Below are 16,822 nucleotides of genomic sequence, written 5' to 3' on the forward strand. Positions count from 1 at the left end.
CACTAACTGCATAAATATAAGTCAATCAAATAACTGATTTGAATGATGAGAAGTCTACGTTCACTATACCTGTTAATGGTTAGGAGTGATTAATATGAAATCGAAGACAGGTAGGGTGAGTTAACTACTTTGTACATGCATAGCGCGTACTTTATTTTGACACTTTCATTTGATTTTACCGCAAATGTTCGAAAGAGAGTACGCGTAACGCCTGCCCAAAAAAGACAAATCACTGCGAAGAATGCGTCAATACAAGCGCACTCAAACTGTAGCTTGTGCGAGTACCTCACTTTCTCATCCGAGGCAGAACTTGTTGTAGGCCCGGGAAGGGATTCAAAGTACATATATAAAAATCAATGTGAGTAAGGTGATTTATGTGTTTTGGGCAGGCGTTACGCGTACATCATTTTGGAATTTCCATTTCATGTAACCGAAATCGTCCAAAATGGAGCGCGTAACGCCTATCCAAAATAGCTAAATCACCCTATGTATGTTCCGCCGTAACACCGGAACATTCGGACGGTTCAAACTTGCCATACATATTTCTTGATATAAGAGTGTCAAAAGGTTTATGTATACAGTAGAGATTTGTATAACGCGGATTTGTAGAACGCGGATTTCTATAGCGCGGGTACCATGATATTTCTATAACGCGGTTTTCCGCGTATAACAAATACACGTAGCATATGGATATTGAGTTAATTGGGACTAAACTCGAATTTTGAGCGATTTTGAACAGATATGACCGTGGTGTCTTTTAAGAAGTTGTAGGGCATATAACAGTTGACTCTCTAAGTGATATACGGAAACCACAAAGTTACGGGTTGACCAGCTGGAGATTCCGGAATATCCGTTGAAATTTTCGTATTGGTAAAATGGGTTAAAATTGGTAAAATATTTTTGAAGTAACTAAAGTCGGGTAAGTGATACGAATTAAAAAAAAAGTAATGAATAAGCGACCTTAGAAAGCCATAAGGTGGTCCTCCGAAAAATTCATAATATATCGTGAATATTTTGAGTGTAATTTGACTACACTAGAAGTATATTTCGACTATTTGTGACTCAATTTGGTCATTGGATGGTTTACCGGAAGAAAATTCAAAGCTTACCTGAAATTGGTCACTGGAAATGCAAGTTTTTTTTAATTTGAAACAGTTCAAAATGAAATGGAATAGGTCTCAGCAATCCTCAACTAAATAGGCCGCTCACGACTCGACATAGCCGCCAAAACGTTCACTGGAAAATTAGAATTTGCCGTCAAAGTGAACAATAAATGAAAATTCATGTTGAAGTCCGCGCTGCAATTTGAAAAAGGTTTGATATAAAACATTTCGGAATACTGCAAATGTTCGCTGACAAATAAACGAGGTAAGCAAGTTTGTTGAAATTACCAATTTTGCTAGTGTAATTTGATAGGTGTGGTATAGTAAACTGAACTTTCGGTAACAATTACTATACTTACAAATCTAATAGCAAATATATCAACTTTTGTATAGGCTCTTCACCAAGTATTGTGCACTTCTGGGAAAATTTTAACAGAAATCTAACCATCGTAGTTAGCCATGGCCATTCCGAAATCCGCGTTGACGGTATCTAATATTTTTATGGGTTTTGCCTGAGAAAAAGTGATAGAGAAGTGTTATTGCTTTTGTTTTCACCATTTCCTGGACAATTCAGAATGGGGCTTCTTGTAAGAGCGAACAGGCTACGAAAACTTTGTTGCTTTCGTCAACGTGATAAGCAGTTCGATGCCCTTGATCATCAAATTTAATCATTTAATGTCGGATCTTTTGATGCATTTCATAATGGCCAGGTTAAGTCATAAACCGCTGAATTTATATTCCTTTTTCACATAGTTCAATTCGAGATTGAATGAACATAATTCCAAACTCAAAGAACAATTTTCGCTCGTTGACCACTTTTACGGATGTTCCGTATTTGTCGGAGAATCGCATGTTGGCTTCTCAATAGCGCGAATTGTTTACTTTACTTATGTTATGCCACATAATAAGCCATAGGGACTTTAAAAAGAATTTAGAAGCTATGAGAAGACTTCACAGAAATGAAAATTTACCGGATGTTCCGGAAGTTCTGGAAGACCAAGAGGGGATTTTTTCTGTCTCGCCAAGCATCTGTAAGATGGAAAAATATATACTTGACATCTTTCCCAAAGGAACCATGGTCGTGTTGATTCAAAATTTCGTAAAATTAGGTATAGCCCCGATTAACTCAACTTCCATATGCTACGTGTACTTGTATAACGCGCTTCTTATAACGCGGTCCCAATTACCCGCGTTATACAAATATCGACTGTATTTATAAATTATAGCTTTTTTCTGCAGTTTGGCAAAATTTCAAATTGTGAGTCTCGTGTGTTTCGTCTTAGATTGAAGTGGAATCAGTTTATTTTAGATTGTAGAATTTATAAAGCAACGAGAAAATTTTTCCGCGTTAAGAATGTTACGAAAATGCGACGAACCAGCCAAACTAACAAGTGTTTCAAATGGTAATCGGTTATCGAATACCGACTGCTAGGTAGATTTTGAAATGACTACTCGATGGAGTTGTTAAGGTTTTAAGTCAGCCGTATAGTTAGGAAGGGGAAGGCGTTAAGGGCCCTCGCCCTTCCCCGAAATGTTTTAACGATGGCCGACAATACCAGGTTCGTTTGACGCCTTGGAAGACAACATTCGCCAAGGTGCTCCCTCAGATTTAGTTACGCCGTCTATCCCCAATAGCAAGTAAATTCGTTTATGAGGACCCGTGCTACTTCGGAAATGTAAGGAGTACAACGCATCATATTTTCGTGGATTTCAAGGCAGCATACGATACAATCGAGCGTGAACAGCTATGTCAGATGATGCAAGAGAACGGTTTCCGCACAAACTAATGCGGCTGATCAAAGCTACTCTGGAGCAAGTGATGTGCTACGTGCGTGTTTCTGATGCATTCTCGTGTCCCTTTGAATCGCCAGAAGTTTGCGTCAAGAAGATGGACTGCCCTGTATGTTATTCAATATCGCTATCGAAGTGTTATCCGGCGAGCGGGCATCGAAATGAGCGGGACGATCTTCGGCAACGTAGACAACTCCTAGCTTTCGCAGACTGTCTCAGCATCATTACTAGAAACCTTGAGACGGCGGAGGCAATCTACGCCAGACTAAATGCGGAGGCTAGAAGATTTGAGTTACAAATCAATGCGTTGAACACCAAATACATGGTAGAAAGAGGCTCCAGAGGAAACAAAGTTCGCCTCCTACGGATAGTGACTATTGACGGCGATGAACTGGAAGTGGTTGATGAGTTCATATATTTGGAATCTCTGGTCATAGCAGAGAACAATACGATTGAGAAGCATACGCCGTCGCACAGACCTGACGATGTACAAAACGCTAAACAGACCGGTCTGGCGAAAGTTGGGAGACTACGGTGGGCGCGGCCTCGTCGCAACGATGCAAAGACATTCAACGAATTGGCGCCGAGTTTTAGCCAGATCCCTGTCACGACAGCTGTCTGCTGAAGCCGCCTCCGATAGTGGTGGTAATAGAGGTTGACAACAAGTTTTGAAGCAAAGTTTATACGGTACACTGCTTGTATTTAATACTGTGCAGTATGATGAATGCAGCGCGTTGTTGCCCATCTTTCGTTTATCGTAAAAAATAAGCGAATCAAAAGCCAGAATTTTTCCTATCTTCCGTTGTCGATAACAAAAAAACGAACGTCTTTCACTATGTACATCCCACATGCAACAAATTTAGTCGAGTATACAACCGTATGATTCCGTAATTCTTACAGCTGCTGTCAAATTTGACATAAAATTGAGCCAGAAAGTCTGACTCAAACGGCTTCAAGAAAAATGTATGAGAATGACATTCATGCCAGGGATGTGATAGTAGCCCATGACCGTACATTGGAGAGAATTTTTTGATACAGCGAGAGCCCCCTTGTCTCTATCCTGCTAGATGCAAGAAGTACGACCACATACCGTCCTCATAACCTGTACGACCGGGTGATAACGGAACGCTATGGATGTGTCTAGCTCGGCGATGAAACTAATGTGAAAGCCGAGTTTAACCAAATCCCGAGGAACAAATTTTACAAATCTCCTGCTCGTAGCAAGGTTCCTAGCCGATTCAGGTTTGTTTTCGTGGATAATTTGGTTAGAAAACCAGCGGTTTCTTGACGGACTAGACTATGAATTCGGAGTTGTATAAAAGGGAATGCCCCAAAAGATGGTTTTACCATTCATTGAGTTCTATGATAAGTAAGTAAGTTCCATGATTATCAAGTTACGTTATAGCCATATCTAACCAGCTACCATGACAACAAGAACGAGCTAAGGTTTCAATAGCTATCAGCTATAAAACTATCAAATTTATTGCGACTTGATAAGCAACCGCAATAAGATCAATTTTGACTTCTGCGCCATATTGTATTGCTTCGCCACAATTATGGTAATTGGTAAGTTTATAAAAGATGTGGCGCAACCACTAGCTTTATCGTGGTAATATAAGCAACCACAATAAATTTACCTTATGAACAGGTTTATTATGGTTTTATAGCTAGCTATAAATGTGTTTTAAATTGTATCCTCTTTGTATTGCGTAATACCATAATAAAACCAGAGATAATAATTAATACCACAATAACACCTTCAGAATTAATACTTGAGAATAAGCAATAAGCTAATCCCCGCCGTAGTAAGGAAAGCCACTCTAATTTTCATAATTTCTTAGGTGGATTTAATCAATACTCCAAAAGTTCTTGTGCTGATTTGACTCAAACACACTTACCTTCCGATCCGTGCACTTTGAGTTCACTAAAAAGTGATTTTTAAAGCATTTTATTGAAATTACGCAACTGACTTTATTTCTTAAATTCGTCGTACCGTCTTTAAAATCCGTCCATCAAAATTTTTCATCGTCCAGACTAAAAATCACAAAATGTTTACGAAGCTAGTGCGCATGTATTTGTGTAGGACGGCATGACAAATGTTATTCCGCAAAATTTCTGCAAGTCATGCAAGTTTTCCCGGCTGCAGAATAACGACAATGCGTTGCGTAAGTTATTTTCATTTTGTGAATGACGGAAATTGAAACGACTAGTCGACATTTTCTTCTTCGTCGCACGAAAAAACGTAGGAACTTTGGCTGCTAGGAACTCTTTAATGAAAAAATCATTTAAATAAATTTCAGCTCACGTTGATTGATCCCGTATGATGGTAACAAACTAAAATATTGAGGAATAACTAATTTTGCATTGAATGTCATAAAAATCGCTGATAGTTTTAATCATTTGTGTTCGATAGGACGGGAATAGGCAATTACGACGAAGCAGCAACATACCCTACTGGCATGTCCCACAATGGATGAAAGTCAAGGAATTTCGCGCATACCAACAGATGTTTTTCGGTATCAAGTAACTTCTTACACGTAATTCTGTTCATAGTCTTCAGTAAACCGATCTTTCCTCGTAGTAGAGTACTTCAATATTACGTTTTTTATTATCAAACTGGCCTAGAGGTCAGATAGAAATATCATGTGGGTCAGATAGAAAATGTCATAGATAGTTTATACAGAATTTAATTAGGCTATCTCGTATTAAAAACGCATCGAACAATTATGGAATTTTGCATTTTAGTTTTGTGACTTCGTTTCGTGCTGTGTTTTATAAACTAAAACTGATATTCAATTTTACTTCGACACATAAAAATCCTATACGAAACTATAGGACTGGTTTCTTCGCCACCAATTCGTTTTTAATGCACATCCAGTTATGAGATTATTTCTCAAACGAGCTGCTATTGTACAGCATCTTCTTCGCATAATACCAATTATTGTCTGCGGTACGTTCCTTCGCTGCCCCGGAGAACAGCCAAGTGTTACATCAATACAACAATCGATCTCTTTCAGCGCGAAAACAAGAACGTAATTTCAGTTTCCATAAATCATCAGCGTACAATGTACAACGATGCACACTGATCAGTAAGGCTGACTTCAGAAAAACAGTGCACCGCGGGAACGGGGAAAACATAATTTAAATCCACTAACTACAGTCGGTTTCGGGATGCCGGAGATACATTCCAGTACGTTGCCGCCTTCTCCCATTTGAGGCAAAACCACTGGAAGAACGCACTGGAATCGGTACTCAGCATTCCTGTGTACTGATCCTTGCTCGTTATCCACCTATTGAAGAGAAGTTTACATGCCTTTCCTTCCCACTGGCAAGTGAGCAACATTCGCGAAAGAAGAGCGATAATGCGGGAATGTATCCGTCGTGCTATAGTGCAACAACTTTTCGCTTTTCGAGCCACGCTGCTGTCGATTGTTCATACTGATGGCGTCCACGTTCACCGCGTGCGTACATTCACACTGAGGTGACCAGTAAACGAGACTGCATTTTCTTCGGAAATCCAACTTTCCGATCAATTTGCGCGGACAGGCAATACGGTGCAATAAACTGTCTGCTCGAAGAGCACAAAGCGCACTGCATCTTGTGGCGTCTTTTGTTCCCGCCGCGTCGCTTTTGCCGTTTGCAGAATGCAAAATTATATATTTACATATTTGATTGATTTCCATCATATTTATAAAACTCTCGTTTATGCCTTTTCTTCTAACTCTGCGCTCGATTCCGAACTGTTGATGGGGTGAATGGTTAAATCCCAGCTTCACCCATGGGTTTCTTTCGATAATCACCTCAGTAACCATTATGCTGTCAACGTTTAGCACATTTACCCTATCGCTAATCAGCGAACATCAGCCTGCGGCAGCGTTAAAGAGCATCGCGGGCCGTTCCATGCCCTATTGAGAGCTCCGAAGCGGAGCTAACGTGATGGATTTCTTTTCGAACACCAATCGTTCGGTCTGATCTTCATTTTTCCCTTCCCTTACAAGGCACCCTGTAAATTGATCTACGGCACAATGACTAGCCGTAAATCGCCGATGGTGTACTTCGTGTTTCCCAGCAAAAAAATAGCAAGGAAGCTATCTGGTACTAACAAGAAACTAATGGAACAAACCAGTACCTAAAATGGAAGGTGAAATTCGACTGAAGAAGTCGAACAAGAAAACGATATTCAGATATTCAGCCTCAGTCTCATTTCCAGTCCATAACCTAGTTTAGTGCAGCATGTAAGTTTTGCTATTTGCGACTTAGAAAGCTGCGAGTGATAATAATCAGGTCTGCTGATATAAGCATTCCAACGTCTATGAGAAACAGATCATATCGCTAAAAGTGTCAGTAATGTGGATCTTTTAGATGACCCTCGATAACAGACCTATTTAGGGCTACAAAAACAAACTATTTTTCCTGTATAAAAAGCTATTTTTTGTTGTTATAAAACTTAAAACTAATTTTCAAATCGTGAAACTTTTACCCCACGAAAAACACAGTTTTGCCTCAGTGCACTATAGGACAAACGAACCAAAAAAACGGACGCAATTCAGAAACACCCGGCCAGCTGGTGTGATAAATCCATCATGAAATGAAGATTTGGTTCCGAAAACACTTTTATGTGACACATGTGACTTATAATTCTGTCAAAATGATAAGATGAACCAATATTAAATATATTGAATGCAAGCTTTTGAAAATATTGTGAAAATTGAAAAAAGCTTCAAACGTCGCACTTACTCAAGATTTGAACACAAACAAGGAGGACGATTTAGTGAAACCAGTTGGCGATTAAAGTACGTCGCTTATCCCTTCCACAGTCGTAATGAAATATATTCATTCTTTGCTGTTTCGGAAGTTCCGAAACGATCGAACACGCTTATGGAACACACAGCCCTAGAAGTGCACCACAAAGCGGTTCGATCACACAAATTGTCACACTTGACGAGCAGTTGCCTTCCAACCGGCGCACGGCAGCAGCAGGCGGTAGAACCTAAACCTAGTTGCAGCCTTACCATACCAGACGGCAGCACGGGCTGGCCTGGTTTGAGTGTTACATTGTCGTGTCGACGCCGTCTTCGTCGTCGTTATGAAAGATATCAGATTACAAGACGGAATAAACGGCCCGAAAGGAAAAGGAGTTGAAGTTTATTTATTTTAATTTATGCTATTAGAATTCCGACAGACAGGAACGGAATGAATGTGAAAAGCCGACGATACAAGAGCGACTTTGGGTTTATGTATCGTGTTACGCAGCCAGTGTTCTTATGTAGGAAGTTGTAGAAATAAAGGAGTCTTATAGCCAACCCAGTTAAGCTTGTGTTACTAGTTCACGCGTTCATAAAAAAGTACGGAAATTTTACACATTTAGAACAAAGAAATAGAAAAATAAATTTTAATTTTAATTATTTGCATTGTAGTTTAAATAATATTATAATTTTTAATAAAATTCAAGTTTTCTTGTTTGTAAATCAATTAGTAATTAGATAGCAATTATTTTCTTTATTTCTGAGATTTTATCCTAGGACTATTTCGTCTCAAAATACTGCCAAATAGAACCTACGTATTCAATGGAAACATCCTATTCTTCTTCATGTTATTGAGTACTTAGACATTGTGTTCCTAATATACCTAGTTATTTATTATACCCAACTAAACTATTCAGAAAAAAAATCAGTTACCGAAAAATCATTTCGTCAAACACCAAACATCCAACAGTCCAAGCCGCGTTGACACAAGTGGCAAACAAACCTCATCAAAACGAAATAAATTTGAAAGGCGAACTCACGAGACAGTGACCGGGACCATTTGGAATCAGTATCCAGCTGTGTCGCCGCCGTCGCCATTGCCGTGGTCTGCGTCGCTTGTTTGTATGCTTACGCATTAAGCGCAAATCCGAACCGTGAATTATGTCCTTCAAACTGCGAATCAGCTACCGTAAGGTTCCCCTTAACCGGTCACAAGGGAACTCTGTCACTTGGAATAAAGTAATATTCTCAACATATCGTTTTGTGAAATATCCTTCGAGTACTGTCAAATTTCAAAAAGATACCAACAACCAAAAAATGGATACCTTACGGTATCAATTTGACGACCGTTTTTGCTTTTTGCTACAATCCGCAATCGATGCTATGATTTTTTACGCCCTCTCTCCGGATTAGGACTATGAATGCCGGCAAACGGATTCACATAACGATCGATGTTGGTGGTAAAATAGGGTGATCAATAAAAATCGATTTAAAAAACATAAACGCCGTGAATATATAATTAGTGAGAGTGAGTGCCTGCAAGTTACGTTCTTGATAGCAAACTTCATCGAGTTTTATAGCGAAAACGTTGATAGACATATTATTAATAGTAACCTGAAGCAGATCAGTTAAAACTCATTTGAGAAAAGGTAAAAGTTTAAATTTTGTGTTTTTTCGCGATCATAAATAATGATTTGGTGAATAATGCAAAATTGCAGTCTATTATTTAAGTTTCCTAGTACACGTCATCTCAAAAACATCAATGGCTTATTTACCACTGGGGGTCATCTGGCCATCAGCAGGAAATTTGCAGAATTAATAAAAATATATGTTTGGTTGCGTGAAAAATCTATTCCAAAACTATAGATCCAATTTTATTATGGAATAAATTTCACACTAATACTGTTCTGTAAGAGCCACAAAAAGGTTGGGCAGCCCCACAAGTAAAAACACTTGTGCGCATTCCGTGACTATCGCATGCTGAATCTAGAAGTCGAAGAAGTGATGTGGAGATCACTCGGTTTCAGACTGCTATTCTCCAATTGTGCCGAAAACTCGCTACTCCAACATTCTCTTCGTTCATCCGGTATTCTTGCTATGCGTGCAGCCCATTGTAGCCAGCTCGTTTTACTCTAAGTTTTTATACACGTCGTTGAACTACTGCCAGCGCGACACTCCAGTTTATATAGGAAACCCGAGAACTTCGAAGTCGCTCTCCTTTAGCGTCCACGTGGAATAATAATAAACAACTGCATGCCCCCCTTTCCCATACATCAGAATTCGTCACGATTAGGTCAATCCCCCTCCTACTATAAGCGTGACGTACTTTATGGATGCTCCCAAAGAGTCAAGACAATTCTACTCGGAGCATTCGGCATGAACAAAGGCGATGAAATAGGGACATGGAATGGTCCCTGGTACTGCAGATCGCTAAATTTCGTGGGTGGCGACAAAGTGCTGCTCGTTCAGTTAAAACCCCGAAAGCTCGGCATCGTGAGGCTGCAGGAGATCTATCGCAAAGGCGAGAAAATGTGAAGGATCCGTGCCATTGTACTGGATGAAGCTCTGCCTTCCTCTAGGGAGCCAATGAGGCCGCAACCGCGGTGCTAAGTGAGGAAACCTCGAGCGCCCGAAATGACTGGTAAGGGGGAATGCCAATAAGTCATAAACAGAAAAAAGAGCTTGAAAAAACTAACTAAGCATATCCACCAGAGAGAATTTGGCCAAGTATCGACGAGCGCAGAATGAGTTGACCACGATTTTGAGGAGGAAAAAGCGCCAGAAGGAGGACAGAGATCGCGAGGAACTGAAACAACTACTCCGGGCTAATGACACGCATAAGTTTTACAAGAAGGTGAACCACACTCGTAACCCGTACATACCTAAACCAGATATATGCGGGAACGAGGAAGGGGATCTAATCACAAACGAGCGCGAGGGGGTCGATAGGTTGAAGCAGTTCTCCGATGCGCATCTCAACGTCGATATAGCAGAAGGAGACGCAACGGAAGTTAACCTTGGAGTGCCTACAAACGACAACAGCAAGCCGGCACCCGATCTCGAAGAGATCCGGCGAGAAATTGGTCAGCTGAAGAATAATAGATCCGCCGGAAAAGACCGACTCCCGGCAAAACTCTACAAAAATGGCAAAGGACCGCAAGCAACGAATAATTTCAAGGATTTGGGAGGAGGAAAAACTATCGGAGGAGTAGATGTAAGGTGTAGTCTGTCCAATCTACAAAAAGGGCGATCGGCTAGATTGCTGTAATTACCGCGGCATCACGCTGGTCAACGCCGCCTGCAAGGCGATCTCCCAGTTTTTGTTGTGTAGTCTATCTTCAATAGCAAGAGAATTCGTATTCGTAAATTTTTACTCTCCGACAAATCCTCCAGAAATGTCGGGAGTACAAAGTGCCCACGCATCATATTTACTTGAATTTCAGAACAGCATAAGATACAGTCGAAAGCGAACAGCTATGATGACAGTAATGCATGGGAACGGTTTTTCGGATAAACTGATGCGGCTGATCAAAGCTACCCTGAAGTGATATGCTACGTGCGCGTTTCTGGAACACTTTCGAGTCCATTCGAGATGCGGCGAGGGTTGAGACAATGTGACGGCTTATCCTACATGCTGTTCAACATCGCTCTTGAAGGGTGATTCGACGAGCAGGCGTCGAAACAAGGGGAACGTTTTTCACCAAGGATATCCAGCTTCTAGACTTTGCAGATGACTTTGATATCATAGCTAGAAACTTTGCGATGGCGGAAGCAATCTACGCCCGACTGAAAGCAGAGTCTAGAAAGATTGAGCTGAAAATAAATGCGTCGTATACCAGATACATGAAATGAAGAGGCTCAAAGGAAACAAACGCATGCCTCCCACGGATGGTAACTGTTGACGGCGACGAACTAGAAGTGGCAGACGAGTTCGTGTATTTGGGATCGCTGATGGCTGCGAATAACAACACTAGTAATGAGATCCAGCGGGATTCAACCGGGAAATCGGGCCTATTTTGACTTTGGCAAAACGCTACGATCAAGAAGCATACGTCGCCGTACGAAGTTGACAATGTACTAACCCCGTATTATACCGGTAGTTCTACGAACATACGCGTCCTTGCAGTGTTCGAGCGGAAGGTACTACGGACTATATTTGGTGAAGTATAAACTAAAAGCGAAGAGTGGCGGAGGCGTATGAATCACGAGCTACAGGCACTGCTTGGATTGCCTTCGTACATCTGGCGAAAATCTGCAAACGATGTGCCGGCCACGTCGTTAGAATTCCGGACGACAGTGCGACGAAAACAGATCGTTTCAACAACCCTACTGGCATCAGGAACAGGGGGCTCCACGTGCAAGTTGGCTCGACCAAGTGGAAAAAGATTTGCAACTTCTTAGATGGTTGGGAAATTGGCGATGAGTTCAATGGAGACGACTGCTTGAAACAGCTAAGTAACGCAGGCTCTAGGCTGTTGATGACGATATTGTTTATTTCTATAGAGTTGCAACAAAACTGATTTTGCGATGACAATGATATCTTTGAAACAAAAGAAAAGCTCAAAAAAATTTAGTCACTCTCTTCAAAAATCCTAATTTTGCTCATCGATTGAGCGGTGAACAGCTCGGAATCGTGTCTTACAACCTTATCCCAAGTGATCAGAATGTTCAAGAATCATCGGACAATCAAGCGAAAGGATGATAGCTGCAGGAAATGCTGCACCACAAATCCGAAAAAAACTAGATGGCAATTACCCATTTAAGCACAACCCAACCTTTCGATTCAGGATGTGGTAAGAAAGGTGACAAAATTAATGACACGTTCTGGACTACATATGTAGAAAGTTCAAAAGACACCGTCCGGAGGGACAAACAGGACACGCCGACCAAAACTCGCGAGAGGAAGCTGTACAGGATCGCATCGAATACGATTCGAATCTAAGTAGAATCAGGCCATTCGATGTCAAGTGACTTTAGCATGAGTTTATTCTCAGGCCCCTCATTTACCCTTCCTTCATGCTGAATTCTATATATTTACCCACGGAACCCTCTTGACAGTGCAAAAGTCCCTCCTTTAGTTAAGTGTACTGGTCAGAAGAACGAATGAGTCCTCGCTAGGGACGGCTATAATATGGGATAGTGCTGGCAGCGAGAAATAAGTGGGCAAAGTAGATCAAGCTTTGAAGGAAGGGTAAACCCCTTCTCACTGTTACCACCAGGGAAACTCTGGAAGTTCTGATGAACACGCACTTCTTTGGTTCGACAGTGACCACTGGACAAAACATAGGCGGGCAACAGTGGAATGGGTCATTGCACAATGTGCCAAATGATTCGGTTCTACTTGCACGCCGATTGTTTACGGAGGCTTCGATCAATTGGGCACTCAGCTCTTTTGAACCAATGAAATCTCCAGGTCCGGATGGTATTCTACCCATTTTCTTACAAAAAACGGACGGTGTTATAATGTCCGAGCTCATCAACCTCTTTCGAGCCAGTTTCACTTTGGGGTATATCCCAGAGAATTGGCGGAAAGTAAGGGTGGTGTTCATACCTAAGGCTGGCAAAAAAGACAAAACCATGCCTAAGGCTTTCAGACCGATAAGTCTGACTTCAACGCTTCTTAAGCTGATGGAGAAAATCACGGATAACTATATCCGCAATGAGTTTTTAAAAAACTCTCCGTTACATGTAAATCAACATGCATACCAACACGGTAAATCTACGGAAACCGCACTGCACTGCTTAGTGACGTTAATTGAGAAATCGCTCAAATATCAAGAGACGGCACTTTGTGCTTTTCTTGATATTGAAGGCGCTTTCGATAACACGTCCTTTGCGTCAATTAATACGGCTCTCTGTCAAAAGAGAAACGACCACAGTACAATGAGCTGGATTCAAGCAATTTATTTATTTATTTATTTTTATTTTATATCATCTGACAAAATTTGTCTTAATGAACTAACATAACAATCAAATTGCACTGGACCTAGTAATTTTGCTTTTAAACAAGTGCGAAGGTTCGCCGAACTCGAACAGATGCTCAATAGTAGTGAATAACCTCACACTGAACGCTACGGGTTCAAAAAAGCCGAAGTTTTTACGGTGAAAATCGTTTACTAGCATGGAAGATGGTCTTAATACACGTTGCGATGCACGGAAGTTCATCATGGACAGGAGCTTCGGCGAGTCAATGTCGCCGTTCAGCACTTTGGCCACGAGTAATACTTGTTGAAGTTTGCGACGCCGTTCAAGGGTATCCAGTCCAAGCAGACGACAGCGATCCGGATAAGGCGGAAGGTTATTTGGATCTCGCCAGGGTAAGTCCCTCAATGCCAGGCGTAGAAATCTTCTCTGCACACGCTCGATGCGCAAGTTCCATGAAAGCTGGTGTGGAGTCCAGACCACGCATGCGTTTTCAAGTAGAGGACGTACAAGGGAGCAGTACAAAGCTTTCAAACAATGAGGATCTTTGAAATCCCGGCCTATTTTTGCGATGAACCCAAGTTGCTCTCGAGCAGACTCGAGCAATGCTCTCGAGCAGACAAATTACAGCATCATTGGGAGATACGTCGGTCACGATTTCGGTGATCAAAGGATGTCCACAGGGAGGAGTTTTCTCCCCCCTGCACAGTGGTCCAAACAGCGAAATACGTGATCGTTTGATATAGCGCCGAAACGTGAAGTTTTACGCATATAGTGTCTTTGGGAAATTTTTTTGGTATAACAAGCCCCTTCTTGTGAGAGAAATCTTTGGGTGATTAATTCCCTTAAAAGTGAGATACAAAATTTATTTTCTCGTATATTCGAGATACAGGTTTAGTACTTTCGGAAAAGTTGTAGTAAATATCAATACAAACAACTTTGTCAAAGACACCATACTTGTATCTCTTCATGGAAATTGTCTATGAAACGTTATTCATGGACAGACCCTTCAAAACAGTTTTTAAACCCTGAGTTATTCTGGTTAACTTTTACGTGTTCATAGTATTCTAGAAAGTTGTTTATGTTGCTTAAATCAACGTTTTTGTAGAACATAATTATACGTGATTTTCTAATGTTTCGGAGATTTTGAGCATTTTTGATGAAAAATAGTACTACTTTGAGCTTAAATATTTCCCAAAGTGGCAAATGGCGGCAGATCAAACAACTCGTGCTTAAAAGTACAATAAAAAGATGTGTTGCTTATTTTATTTTTTGTTTGAGTAAAGTTAATTGTTAACTGCTTGTCAATTCGTATTTTCTAATTAAATAGACTAAAAAGTCATTCCGAGAAAATTCGGTCTTCTGTGACTGTTGTTGAAATTCGGTCATTTGGATTTCGGTCATTCGTGATTCGACCATTCGTGTTTCGGCCATTTGGTACCAGCCCATTATGAATGGGATCTTTTGAACAGACACCAATCGAAGATATTAAACAAAATAGACTTAAGTTAGTTGTTTGGAAGCTTTTCTGTTATTAATTGCGTCAAATAATTTTGAGTCTACAATCATTTTCGAATCGAAAATAGGCTAAAAAATTGCTGGTAACTCAACTTGTTAGAAAGAGATTGTCAACATAAACAAAATGGCGTTTATTGCATCCGAAGTACATTTTAATTGTTCGATAAACATGACTGTGAAGGATTTTTAAAACAACTATAACTTTTGAGGATACAAACAGATACAGTCAATTGATACTTGATTTCAAAGGTTTTTTGTTGTACTTTTAAGTAGGAGTTGTTTGGTCTGCCACCATTTGCCACCTTGGAAAATATTTAAGCTCAAAGTAGTACTATTTTTCATCAAAAATGCTCAAAATCTCCGAAACTGCAGAAAATCACTCATAATAATGTTCTACAAAAACATTTATTTTAGCAAGATAAACAACTTTCTAGAACACTATGAACCCGTAAAAGTTGACCAGAATAAGTTAGGGTTTAAAAACTGTGTTAAAGGGTTTGTCCACGAATAACGCTTCACAGATAATTTCCATGAAGAGATACAAGTATAGTGTCTTTGACCAAGTTGTTTGCATTGATATTTACTACAACTTTGCTGAGAGTACCAAACCTGTATCTTGAATGCACGAGAAAATAAATTTTTTATCTCACTTTTAAGGGAATTAATCACCCAAAGATTTCTCTCACAAGAAGGGGCTTGTTATACCAAGAAATGTTCCTAAAGATACTATATGAGAAAAACTCCACGTTTTGGCGCAATATCACACGATCACGTATTTCGCTGATTGGACCACTGTGCCCTGCTCTGGTCACTGTTGGCCGACGCACTCCTTCACAAGCTATCACAGCTTGGTTATGAGACCATTGCTTACGCCGACGACGTTGTACTTATCGTCAGAGGAAAGTTTGACGCAGTACTGTCAAGTCGCTTGCAAGGAGCTCTAAACACCACCATGTTATGGTGCTCACAAGAGGGACTTAATGTAAATCCCACCAAAACAGTCGTTATACCATTCACTAGGCGAAGGAAACATATCATTACTCCGCCTATACTGAATGGTGTCAGACTGGGCTTCAATAATGAAGTCAAACACCTCGGAATAATTCTCGATAAAAAACTGAACTGGGCTGCCCACCTAGATTATGCTGTTAAGAAAGCAACTTCAGCTATCTGGGCATGCAGGTCACTGTTTGGCAAAACCTGGGGATTGAAACCTCAACTAGCCTTCTGGTCATATACTACTATTGCACGGCCTAGGATAACCTATGCTGCAGTCGTATGGTGGCCAAAGGTGAATGAGGTGACAGCCCAAGCCAAACTAAACAAAGTTCAGCGCCTGGCCTGTCTTACAGTTACCAGTGGCATGCGTACAACACCTACTGCAGCCATGGAGGCAATGCTATACTTACTGCCTTTGCATCTTCATGTGAAGAAGGAAGCAGAGCTCGGCGCACTACGGTTGCAAAGGAGTAAAACCATACTCGAAGGTGACCAAATCGGTCATCTTCGCATACTTCGGGAATTCAATCTGACACCCTTAGTAACTTCAGTCTCTGACTGCATGGAAGCCAGGCCCAATATGGACGTTCCATATGAGGTGATTGAAACAGATCGCTCAATGTGGAATAATGGAGGGCCAGATCTTCCATCTGGAACTATCTGTTTTTTTTACAGATGGTTCAAAAATGGGGGCCTGCACAGGCTCTGGAGTCTACGGACCCGGCATCAGGGAAACTATCTCAT

The 16,822-nt window shown here is 40.8% G+C and overlaps 1 protein-coding gene across 6 annotated transcripts in view; it reads right to left on the reverse strand.

Annotated features, from left to right (window-relative positions):
• LOC128739213 (frizzled-4) overlaps window positions 1-16,822 on the reverse strand; it is a 109,825-nt gene that overhangs the window by 85,310 nt on the left and 7,693 nt on the right. The gene's annotated exons all lie outside the window — the stretch shown is intronic.

The sequence above is a fragment of the Sabethes cyaneus genome, chromosome 3 (assembly GCF_943734655.1).
Source record: "Sabethes cyaneus chromosome 3, idSabCyanKW18_F2, whole genome shotgun sequence".
Classification (NCBI taxonomy): Eukaryota; Metazoa; Arthropoda; class Insecta; order Diptera; family Culicidae; genus Sabethes; species Sabethes cyaneus.